General features: G+C 49.9%; 1 long non-coding RNA gene across 1 annotated transcript; it reads right to left on the bottom strand.

Moving 5' to 3' along the window:
• Positions 1–1,693: 1,693 nt before the first annotated feature.
• LOC135974724 (uncharacterized) lies at positions 1,694–9,955 on the bottom strand. Its single transcript, XR_010591837.1, has 3 exons — positions 9,612–9,955; positions 8,787–8,898; positions 1,694–2,694 (listed from the first exon to the last, which is right to left on the bottom strand). It is a non-coding gene; the product is annotated as an uncharacterized LOC135974724 (long non-coding RNA).
• Between the last annotated feature and the right edge of the window lie 3,173 nt (positions 9,956–13,128).

Below are 13,128 nucleotides of genomic sequence, written 5' to 3' on the forward strand. Positions count from 1 at the left end.
ACTTCCCGCCCCCCTCAGAACTCCCAACCCTCCCCCCCACTCCTTGTCCCCTGACTGCCCCCTCCTGGGACCCCTGCCCCTAACTGCCCCCCAGGACTCCACCCCCTACCTAAGCCTCCCTGCCTCTTGTACCCTAACTGCCCCCTCCTGAGACCTTCCCCCCATCCTAACTGGCCCCCTAGGACCTATCCCCTACCTGTCCCCTGACTGCCCCCTCCTGAGACCTCCCCCCATCCTAACTGGCCCCCTAGGACCCTACCCCCTACCTGTCCCCTGACTGCCCCCTCCTGGGACCCCTGCCCCTAACTGCCCCCCAGGACTCCACCCCCTACCTAAGCCTCCCTGCCTCTTGTACCCTGACTGCCCCCTCCTGAGACCCTCCCCCCATCCTAACTGGCCCCCTAGGCAGGGCCGGCTTTAGCAAGAGCGGGGCCCGATTCCTGGGGGCGTGGCTTGCCACAAGCCCTGCCCCCAGGAATCGGGCCCCACTCCGGCCGGAGCTCCAGCCGGGGTCATGGGGCTTGGGTCTGGCCCGGAGCCGCTCAGCCAGGGCCGGGCTGGAGCTGAGCCGGGGGGCCAGGCCCGAGCCGGGCCAGACCCGGAGCCGAGCCGTGGGGGCCGGGCCGGACCCGGAGCCGCTCAGCCGGAGCCGGGCTCGAGCCGCGGGGCCTGGGCCAGACCCGGAGCCGAGCCGTGGGGGCCGGGCCGGACCCGGAGCCGCTCAGCCGGAGCCGGGCTCGAGCCGCGGGGCCTGGGCCGGAGCCGAGCCGAGCAGGCCAGACCGGCGCCCCGGGGCCAGAGCTGCTGGGGCCGGAGGTGCTCGGCCGGGGCTGGACTGGGCCGGGCCGCGCCGCGCCTCCCCGGAGCCCTTCTCACACCCCCCACCACCCACCCCAGCTTACCTGGTGCTGCCTGCCCGCCCCTGCTTCTTTTCAGACTTCCTGCGAACCTCTGATTCGCGGGAAGCAGGGGAGGGGGCGGAGCGAACAGGGGAGGGGAGGAGGGGGAAGTGAGCTGGGGGCGGGGTGGAGAGTTGCGGCGCGGGGCCCTCTTGGCACGGGGCCCAATTCAGCCGAATTGGCTGAATCGGCCTAAAGCCGGCCCTGCCCCTAGGACTCTACCCCCTACGTGTCCCCTGACTGCCCCAACCCTTATCCACACCCCCATCCCCAGACAGACACCAGGGACTCCCACGCCCCATCCAACCACTCCCCACCCCCTGACAGCCCCCCCCCCAGAAGTCCCAACCCATCTAAACCCCTCTGCTCCCTGTCCCCTGACTGCCCCCTCCTGGGACCCCTGCTCCTAACTGCCCTCCAGAACCCCACCTCCTACCTAAGCCTCCCTGATCCTTGTCCCCTAACTGCCCCCTCCTGAGACCCCCCCCACCCTAACTGCCCCCGTAGGACCGTACCCCCTACCTGTACCCTGACTGCCCAAAACCTTACACCCCCAACGCCCAGACAGCCCCCCCCCAAACTCCCGACCCATCCAACCCTGCTCCCTGTCTCTTGACTGCCCCCTCCAGAACCTCCCTGCCCCTTCTCCGACCCCCTGACCCCCTTACTGTGCCGCTCAGAACAGAGTGCTGCGGAGTGCCCCAGACCCAGGTCAATATACAAATCAGATCTTACCCACAAATCACGCTGTTTCCAATCCTTTAGAATCTAAAATCTAAAGGTTTATTCATAAGAGGAAAAAGATATAGATGAGAGCTCGAATTGGTTAAATGGAATCAATTACATACAGTAATGGCAACGTTCTTGGTTCAGGCTTGTAGCAGAGATAGAATAAACTGCAGGTTCAAAATCAAGTCTCTGGAGTACATCCCCTGCTGGGATGGGTCCTCAGTCCTTTGTTCAGAGCTTCGGTTTCTAGCAAAGTCCCTCCAGAGGTAAGAAGCAGGATTGAAGACAAGATGGAAACGAGGCATCAGCCTTTTATAGTCTTTTCCAGGTGTAAGAACGCCTCTTTGTTCTTACTGTGGAAAATTACAGCAACATGGAGTCTGGAGTCACATGGGCAAGTTCCTGAGTTACAAGGCATATTTGCCTTTTCTCCATAGGTCAATTGTATAGCCAATGGTCCTTAATGGGCCATCAAGCAGGCTAGGTAGAGCTGACACCAACTTGTCTGGGATGTCTCCCAGAAGCATAGCAGAAGTTTGAAATAGAGACAGTACAGAGCCAATATTCACAACTTTAACTACAAAATTGAGACACACATATAGACAGCATAATCATAACCAGCAAACCCTAACTTCATTTGACTCCCTTTTTACAAGATTTGGTACCACTACAGGACTTTGGTTGCAACCATGTTCTATATGGTCCCAGATTATATCAATAACGTCACACCCTGTCAATGCCCCTCACTCCCCACCTGCAGCCCCCCTGCCATTCCAGTCCTGTGTTACCATATCTCCCCCAGTGGCTGCACAGGAGAGGGGATAAAAGACATTCTCTAGCAGTGCCAGTCGGCAGCTGCATTTCAGCGCCGGATGAAGCTGCGCGGCTGTTCCCCAGCTGCGCCGCCCCAGAGGTGGCCGCATTTCAGCCCCGGATGAAGCGATTGCTGTATATACCGGTGTTGGGATCCCCGCCAGCATCTGTCACCGGTGTTAATCCAGCTGGAAATGGAGATGACACATTCCGATACCATATTCTTTTGGCCGTTTCCTCCTCTTTCAGGTGTCTGCGGGGAATCGGGAAAGACACACCTTAGAGAAGACACATGTGGGGGGAATGTAGGCAGGGCTATCTCAGGAACTCACCGTGGCGGTCCAGAGCCCTTACAAATACAGCGAGGCTGCCAGCCGGCCGGGACAGAACCCAGGGGCACAGAACGTCCTGAGGGAAGCCGATCTCTGCCCCGCCTCCGCCCCAGAACAATGCTATTCTGCTTCTTTGTTTTGTGGCTGCACTTAGCAGGTAGGTCGCTCAGGTGCCAGGCTAGGGTGGGTGAAACGGGACAAGGTGGCCAGCGGGGAGGATAATTAATTCCATCCTGCTGTCAGGAGTGTACTGAAGGTGAGGACCGTAAGGCACAGATCGGGGTAGGATTGGGTCACAGAGAGAGAGCACAGAAGAGAACCCAGGCATCCTGACTGCCAGGCTCACACCCCTCCTCTAGCAACTGGACCCAGGTGTCCTGACTCCCAGCCCCCCTTCTCTAACCCACTAGATCCCACTTCCCTCCCAGAGCCAGGGAAAGAACCCAGGAGTCCTGAAACCCAGCCCTTTCCCCTTCCCCACCCCGCCAGCTCTAACCCACTAGACCCCACTCCCCTCCCAGAGCCAGGGAAAGAACCCAGGAGTCCTGACTCCCAGCCCTCCCCTCCCCCCCCCGGCTCCAACCCATTAGACCCCACTCCCCTCCCAGAGCTAGGAACAGAGTCCAGGACTCCTGGACTCCAAGCCCCATCCTCTCCTATATCCACTGCCCCACCTGCCTGCCCCCAGAGAATAGAACCCAGGAGTCCTGGCTGGAATCTAAACACTCCCGAAGCAATGGGATGAGATTGGATACGTTTCCAGGCTGGATCAGACATTTCCCAAGAGGGCAGAAGGTCTGTTAGCGCGTGGAGTTTTCTCCCCAAGGGAAACTTCAAACAACAGTAGGAACCCTGGAGACCAGACTGCAGAGGATGGTGATGTATTGGCCAGGGGCTGCATGAAATGGTGACATATCCAGTCACTCCTTTCTATGTCACAGAGAGTCCTGTGGCACCTTTACTCACTTCGTCAGACGCAGTCACCCACAAAAGCTTATGCTCCAATACATCTGTTAGTCTTAAAGGTGCCACAGGACTCTCTGTTGCTTTTTACAGATCCAGACTAACACGGCTACCCCTCTGATCCTTTCTATGTGTCACTCCAGGGTGGGAAGGGAGGGAGGGGCAGGAATTTCTGACATTCCCCTGCACCAGGAACCTCACCCTGCACCTGATTCTAGAAGCCTCTTGCATGATCTGGGTGAAGGCTGAAGCTATGACCCAGAAGAGCGCGGCAAGTTGTGGTATTGATCTAAGCAACATTCAGTGAATTCCTGCTACTCCCTTCTCACGAGCCTAGAGAGACTCGTGGAAATAAATGACAGGAAACCAAACAGTGACCTGCCCAGTGACTTGAGACGATCGGAATTATTATGATCCAAGAGTTTCTCCCCTCAAAGAGGGATTTCGTCAATCGGAATTTAATGGGGAAAGTGTCATCTGAGATTCTTTTCTCCCCAATGCTTTGATGGGAAAATTCAAAGTGAAAGAAAAGCGGGAATGGTTTTGTGTCTGTTCCAACTGAACTTTTAGTTTTGTTCCCATTTTTGAAAAAACAAAACACCAAATAGTTTTTTCATGGGCAGGGAGTAAAAAGAAAAGAAAAGAGGAATTCCCTCACCAGTTCCAAAAGTGAAAGTCAAAAACCAAAACCAAAGTGATTAATTGCAATATGAAAGGGAACAATTTATTTTACTGTAATGGAAAACATTTGGGTTTGATTTTTCATTGAAAAGACAGAATGCCCAAAACCAGAATTAAAAATATTTCAACTCTGATTTGCTGCTACAGCGTCTCGTGGAAGTTGTAGTTTGGCCCCCTCATGGCCCCATTCTCCTCTATGGACTGGGCTCCCCATACAGACTTCATCTCCCATGATGCACTGCAGCCAGGATGGACGAGCTTGGGAGCTCATGGGAGTTGTAGTCCCCCCAAGGAGCCCAGCCTGTAAAATAGGGGCATGAAGCACCTGAACTACGACCCACATGAGGCATTCCGGCGCCATTTCAGAATCAAAATATTTCAGGTTTTTGGGGCAAAAAAGTTGAAATCACTCGCCAAAAAGCTCCCATTTTCCCAACCAGCTTGAGTCTCCCCAGCCCTGCGCAGTAACACCTTCCCAATGGGATGTCCCTCTCTTTTTAGCCACTGTCACCACAGCACCGCTGACAGTTACTGATGGCCCCACAGCAACCATACAAGTCACCAACAGCACCATGGCACCAAATGAGGTCACCTTCACCACCCAGACGCCTCCGGCCATCACCACCAACACCACTGCACCAGGAACATCTAACGTCACTGTGTCACCACCAGCAGTCACCAGCAATGCTGCCACATCCGCCACGACCAACACCAACCCCTCCTGGGCAGGAGACAGTGCCACCACCGTATCGGCAGCGGGAACGGATTCCACTGCACCAGGTACTGAGAAGACACCCCTCTCCTTTGTCCCCAGAGCTGGATGCAATCGGAGGCGCTAATGTTCCCCCGACTGATCATTCTGCGAGTCCCCCATGGGTCCCCCCCCAGCTCTATGTCCAATCCTCAGAGGATGTAAAGCTGTTACAGCCCCAGCTAGGAAAATTCTTAGACCAAAAACCTCATTAAGTTTCTCTATAAGTGGCATCCATTGGCATACTAATGAGGTGCCTCACAACCTTTAATGTATTTCCCTGTGAGGTGGAGCAGTGCTATTCTCCCTGTTTTACAGATGGGGAAACTGAGGCACAGATTCAGCGACTTGCTCAAGGTCACGGAGGAAGGCTGTGGCGGAGCAGGGAATGGCACAGGGGTTTCTCACAGTCTAAGCTAGTGTCCAGACCACTGGACCCAGAGTTAAGGAGATTGATATTCATCTGTTAAATGAGAGCACGGAGGTTTACCAACATTCCTTGAGGGTCTAGTTAGTGCTAAGGTTAAACTACAAGGTTTGGATGTCCCCATAGTTATGCGATTTAAGAAAAACAGCCTTAACCGTGCCCCTACAATACTCCCTGGCTCCCCTTGCCTTCCCAGGTTCCTCCGGAGGTTACCAGGCGTATATCATATTTGGAGGCAAAAACAACAAACCAACAAGTTTTGTTTTGTTTTCAGTAACCCCAGATTTATTTTGTTTAAATGATAAGCCATAAAACAAAAATCATCTTCCAATGAGCAGACTCACCACTGGATCTCCCCCTGCCTGCTGGGCATGGCGTAGCAGGTTCTCTCAGCTAGCTCAAATTGCTTTTGCAATCTTGCAAAACAGATGCCCAGCATCTCCAGAGAACAAAGAACTTTCTATTCCTATCTGTTCCTGAACAGGGGGAAAGAACAGCCACAAATCAGCTACCCATGTAAAACCCATGAGGGAGGAGTTCTCTGCCTTTAGGTATTATCCGAGGTTATACACAGTTATGGTGACTCACAGACTGTGACTGCAAGAACTCTGCAAAAAGAAGAACAGGAGTACTTGTGGCACCTTAGAGACTAACAAATTTATTAGAGCATAAGCTTTCGTGGACTACAGCCCACTTCTTCGGATGCATATAGAATGGAACATATATTGAGGAGATATATATTGAGAACATATATTGAGATATCTCCTCAATATATGTTCCATTCTATATGTATCCGAAGAAGTGGGCTGTAGTCCACGAAAGCTTATGCTCTAATAAATTTGTTAGTCTCTAAGGTGCCACAAGTACTCCTGTTCTTCTTTTTGCGGATACAGACTAACACGGCTGTTACTCTGAAACCTGCAAGAACTCTGGGTAGAATGCTTATGCAAATGAAGCAGCACCATGGCTGTTCTTCCCCCTGCTCACCAACAGATGGCAGCAGAGAGCTGCTTAACCTGTAGAACTACAGGCTGCAGATTATTGGTGATTATTATAATAACCATTATTTAATTATTATAATGTTTATTATATATAATAAAATATTAATAATTATTAATGTGTTAATTATTATTACTAATTATTGGTCCACAGATCTTTCAGTCTGTTTTGTAAACTCGTCAAACCCAATTCTTCCAAAGTCATGAGATTTTAAAATCAAAGATGTCGGGTTCTTTCTAGGCTACATTTACACAACGAGCTAGGGATGTGATTCCACTGCCTGTGCACACGTACTCGTGTATGCACAAGTATAAATAGCAGCATAGCCAGGTTTGCACGGGTAGCAGCTGTGGGTTTATACTCGGCACAGCTCAGCGATGCCTCTGGTACCGCTACCCTGGCTACACTGCAATTCACACTTGTGCTAGTTAAGTGAGAACCAGCACAAGTATGTGTGCACAAGTGTGTGGGGGGTGGGGAATCACACCCCTAGCTTGTAGTGTAGACACAGTCTTATTGCCTTCTGGCATTGGAGCCTTTAGAATTCACGTTTTCCAGCATTTCTCCACAATTGCAAGGACTGCAAGTTGACTTCTTTTTAAATTAAGGCCAAGCATCTCCCATAATCACATGACTCCAGGAGCTGGGCATTTAAGAACAATAGCAAATATCATGAGACTTGTCAATGAAATCATGAGAGTTGGAGACAGTGCATTGTTAAAACTCCAGTGGAAATTACCCCTTCCGAATTTACCCCTCAGAATTAGCTCCAGTTGGAAAGTTTTCCACGGTAATTCATTTTTGAAAGAAAATTATGTTTTCAACAGAAAGATTTTTCTTTTTTCTGAAAAGCGTCTCTGTGGAAAATTGATGATTTTGGGGGGGGGTCAAAAAACTAAGCTGAAAACTGAATTTTTTCATGCTGGGGCAAAAATCTGAAATATTTTGTTTCTAAAAAGTGATTGTGGTCCCTTGTAGATTTGCAGTTTGGGTGCCTCATGGTTCCATTCTCCTCTGTGGATCGGCCTTCATGTATGACTACATCTCCCATGATGAACTGCAGTCATGACGGGAGACCACTTTGCCTCATGGGAGTTGTAGTCCAACCAGGGAGCCCAGCATATTGAGGAGAATGGGGGACATGAAGCACCTGAACTACAATTCCCAGAACCATCCCAGCACCATTTCAGAATCTAAACATTTCAAAAAAATTTCCCCCCAAAACCCTGAAGTTTCCATGCAAAAATCTTCCCATTTTCCCAGCCAGCTCTAGTCTCCACAGCCCGGGCTCTCTGGCTCAGTAACATCTTCCCAATGGGATGTCCTTCTCTCTTCAGCCTCTGGTACCGCTGCATCAGCCAACCACACCATGGCAACCAACGGCCCCATGGCAACCATACAAGTCACCACCAGTTCCACGATACCGGATGAGGTCACCAACAGCAGCAAGATGCCTCCAGCCATCACCACCAACACCACCGTGCCAGGAGTGTCCAATAGCACCATGGCACCACCAACAGCCACTGGTAATGCCATCACGCCCATATTGATCAACACCAATCCTTTCAAGGTAGAAATCAATGCTATCACCATACCCACAGCAGAAACAGACTCCACTGTGCCACATACAGACAGCCATCTGCCTCCTTTGTCTCCAAAGTGGGAGGTAATCGGTGTCTGTAAGGTTTTCCCAATACATAATTTTGTAGGTCCCACATGTAACGTACAGGTGAGCTGTTGCTAGAGGTCTCTCCGCTCTGTGTAGGATCCTCAGTAGATACAGGACTCTTAAAGCCACCTCTCCGGAGCATTGTCTCTTTAGTTCAAGCTATAGCAATGCATGCTTTGGAGATCCCCGGTTCAAGCCTCGGTGTGTCAGCCGAGATGGCGAGCGCCACCCCACAACTCAATCTTCTCAGTCTACATTTCCCAAGTGATTTTCAGGGGAATGGGCAACAGGGGATGGATCACTTGCTAGTTACCTGTTCTGTTCATTCCCTCTGGGGCACCCGGCACTGGCGATTGTCGTAAGACAGGACACTGGGCTAGCATTCTGTGAACTCAAGTTGGACCCCCCAGAAAAATTGTGGCACCCCAAATTACTCATCACTTCTGAAAATGTAGGCCGTCACCCCACCCAGACACATACTTGGTCCCATTGCCAATTCTCCACCATCAGGGAATTTACTCACAGTCTGATGCGTGGATGGTAGAAAGACATCCGGCCTCATGAATGCAGTACACAGCCATCTTCATTAACCGTTCCACACATCGTTGGTTTTAACACATCATTTTAAAAAAAGCCTAAGGAAATTGCAATACAAAAAAAAAATGGTTAGGAGATGAGTGATGGCTGTCAGTACCAAGCAGTTAAATTCTAAGAGATTATAAAAGTAGTGATTGTTAAAAAAATTCCTTAAAAAAAAAAACTAAGGAAACTCCTGGACAACATCTTTGCAAGGACAAGACTTAAGGCGACAAATATTCCTTAACTCCGCTACAGAGGCAATGTTGCCTACTGGATAGAACACTGAATTCCAGAGCCAAGAACAGAACCCAGGAGTCCTGATTCCCAGCCCTTTCCCCTCCACCCCAGCTCTAACCCACTAGGCCCCATTCCCCTCCCCTCCCAGAGCTAGGAACAGATTCCAGGACTTCAAGTCCCATCCTCTCCTATATCCACTGCCACAACCTCCTGCCCCCAGAGAATTAAACCCAGGAGTCCAGGCTGGAATCTAAACACTACCGAAGCAATGGGATGTGATTGGATAAGTTTCCCGGCTGGATCAGACATTTCCCAACAGGGCGGGAGGTCTATTAGCGTGTGGAGTTTTCTCCCCAAGGGAAACTCCAAACAACAGTAGGAACCCTGGAGAACAGACTGCAGGGGATGATGGTGATGTATTGGCCAGGGGCTGCGGTGACATATCCTGTCACTCCTTTCTATGTGTCACTCCAGGGTAGAAAGGGAGGGAGGGGCAGGAATTTCTGACATTCCCATGCACCAGGAACCTCACCTTGCTAAGGCTGATTCTTGAAGCCTCTTGCATCTGGGTGAAGGCTGAAGCTATGACCCAGAAGAGCGCGGCAAGTTGTGGTATTGATCTAAGCAACATTCAGTGAGTTCCTGCTACTCCTTTCTCACGAGCCTAGAGAGACTCGTGGAAATAAGTGACAGGAAACCAAACAGTGACCTGCCCAGTGACTTGAGACGATCGGAATTATTATGATCCAAGAGTTTCTCCCCTCAAAGAGGGATTTCGTCAATCGGAATTTGATGGGGAAAGTGTCATCTGAGATTCTTTTCCCCCCAGTGCTTTGATGGGAAAATTCAAAGTGAAAGGAAAGAGGAAATGGTTTGGTGTCTGTTCCAACTGAATTTTTAGTTTTGTTCCCATTTTTGAAAAAACAAAACACCAAATAGTTTTTTCATGGGCAGGGAGTAAAAAAAAATTTAAAAAAGAGAGAGGAATCACCTCGCCAGATCCAAAAGTGAAAGTCAAAACCAAAACCAAAGTGATCAATTGCAATATGAAAGGCAACAGAGGGTCCTGTGGCACCTTGGAGACTAACAGAAGTACTGGGAGCATAAGCTATGAAAGGGAACAATTTATTTTACTGTGATGAAAAACATTTGGGTTTGATTTTTCATTGAAAAAACAGAATGCCCAAAAACAGAATTAAAAATATTTCAACTCTGATTAGCTGCTACAACGTCTCGTGGAAGTTGTAGTTTGGCCCCCTCATGGCCCCATTCTCCTCTATGGACTGGGCTCCCCATACAGACTTCATCTCCCATGATGCACTGCAGCCAGGATGGACGAGCTTGGGAGCTCATGGGAGTTGTAGTCCCCGCAAGGAGCCCAGCCTATAGAGGAAAATAGGGGCATGAAGCACCTGAACTATCAGGGGGTAGCCGTGTTAGTCTGTATCTACAAAAACAACAAGGAGTCTGGTGGCACCTTAAAGACTAACAGATTTATTTGGGCATAAACTTTCGTGAGTAAAAACCTCACTTCTTCGGATGCATAGCCTGAACTATGACCCACATGAGGCATTCCGGCACCATTTCAGAATCAAAATATTTCAGGTTTTTGGGGCAAAAAAGTTGAAATCACCCTCCAAAAAGCTCCCATTTTCCCAACCAGCTTGAGTCTCCCCAGCCCTGCGCAGTAACACCTTCCCAATGGGATGTCCCTCTCTTTTTAGCCACCAGCACCACTGCACCAGCCAACCTCACCACAGCACCGCTGACAGTTACTGATGGCCCCACAGCAACCATACAAGTCACCAACAGCACCGTGGCACCAAATGAGGTCACCTTCACCTCCCAGACAGAGCCGGCCATCACCACCAACACCACCGCACCAGGAATGTCTAACGTCACCATGTCGCCACCAGCAGTGACCAGCAATGCTGCCAGATCCGCCCCGACCAACACCAACCCCTCCTGGGCAGGAGACAGTGCCACCACCATATCGGCAGCAGGAACGGGCTCCACTACACTGGGTACTGAGAAGAAACCCCTCTCCTTTGTCTCCAGAGCTGGATGCAATCAGAGGCACTAATGTTCCCCCGACTGTTCATTCTGTGGGACCCCCATGGGTCCCTCTCCCAGCTCTATGTCCCATCCTCAGAGGATGTAAAGCTGTTACAGCCCCAGCTAGGAAAATTCTTAGACCAAAAACCTCATTAAGTTTCTCTATAAGTGGCATCCATTGGCATACTAATGATACACCTCACAACCTTTAATGTATTTCCCTGTGAGGTGGAGCAGTGCTATTCTCCCTATTTTACAGATGGGGAAACTGAGGCACAGACTCGGCGACTTGCTCAAGGTCACGGAGGAAGGCTGTGGCGGAGCAGGGAATGGCACAGGGGTTTCTCACAGTCTAAGCTAGTGTCCGGACCACTGGACCCAGAGTTAAAGAGATTCTTATTCATCTGTTAAATGAGAGCACGGAGGTTTACCAACATTTCTTGAGAGTCTAGTTAGTGCTAAGGTTAGATGACAAGGTTGGAAGTCCCCATAGTTATGCGATTTAAGAAAAACAGCCTTAACCTTGCCCCTACAATACTCCCTGGCTTCCCTTGCCTTGCTGAAATGCAGGGCCGGCGCAACCCATTAGGCGACCTAGGCGGTCACCTAGGGCACTAACATTTGGGGGGCGGCGACCACAGCGGCCAGATCTTCTGCCGCCTCTGTCGGGGGCGGAATTTCGGGGGCGGGACCTTCCACCGACTAGGGCGGTAAAAAGGCTGGCGGCGCTCCTGCTGAAATGCCAGGTTCCCCCGGAGGTTACCAGGCGTATATCATATTTGGAGGCAAAAACAACCAACCAACAAGTTTTGTTTTGTTTTCAGTAACCCCAGACTTATTTTGTTTAGATGAAAAGCCATGTAACAAAAAAAGTCTTCTAACGAGCAGGCTCACCACTAGACCTCCCCCTGCTGGCTGGGCATGGCATAGCAGGCTCTCTCAACTAGCTCAAATGCTCTTGCAATCTTGCAAAACAGATGCCCAGCATCTCCAGAGAACAAAGAACTTTCTATTCTTATCTGTTCCTGAACAGGGGAAAAGAACAGCCACAAAGCTACATCAGCTACTCATTAAACTACAAGATTTGGATGATGCGATTTAAGAAAAACAGCCTTAACCTTGGCCCCTGCAAAACTCCCTGGCTCCCTTTGCCTTGCTGAAATGGCAGGTTCCTCCGGAGGTTATCAGGCATATCTCATATTTGGAGGCAAAAACAACAAACCAACAAGTTTTGTTTTGTTTTCTTTTCTTTTCAGTAACCCCAGAATTATTTTGTTTAGATGAAAAGCCATAAAACAAAAATAATCTTCCAATGAGCAGGCTCACCACTGGACCTCCCCCTGCTGGCTGGGCATGGCGTAGCAGGCTCTCTCAGCTAGCTCAAATTGCTTTTGCAATCTTGCAAAACAGTTGCCCAGCATCTCCAGAGAACAAAGAACTTTCTATTCCTATCTGTTCCTGAACAGGGGGAAAGAACATGTAAAACTCCTGAGGGAGGAGTTCTCTGCCTTTAGGTATTATCCGAGGTTATACACAGGTATGGTGACTCCCAGACTGTGACTGCAAGAACTCTGGGTAGAATGCTTATGCAAATGAAGCAGCACCATGGCTGTTCTTCCCCCTGCTCACCAACAGATGGCAGCAGAGAGCTGCTTAACCTGTAGAACTACAGGCTGCAGATGACTGGTTGTTATTATTATAATAACCATTATTTAATTATTATTATAATATAATTTATGATATATTAATATAATAAATAGATTATTGTAATGTAACATTATTGTTATAATTATTATTATTAATTATTGGTCCACAGATCTTTCAGTCTGTTTTGTAGACTCGTCAAGCCCAACCCTTCCAAAGTCATGAGATTTTAAAATCAAAGATGTCGGGTTCTTTTTAGACTACATCTACACAGCGAGCTAGGGATGTGATTCCCCTGCCTGTGCACACATACTCGTGTATGCACAAGTAAAAATAGCAGCATAGCCAGG

This window comes from Chrysemys picta, chromosome 12, assembly GCF_011386835.1.
Source record: "Chrysemys picta bellii isolate R12L10 chromosome 12, ASM1138683v2, whole genome shotgun sequence".
NCBI lineage: Eukaryota > Metazoa > Chordata > Testudines > Emydidae > Chrysemys > Chrysemys picta.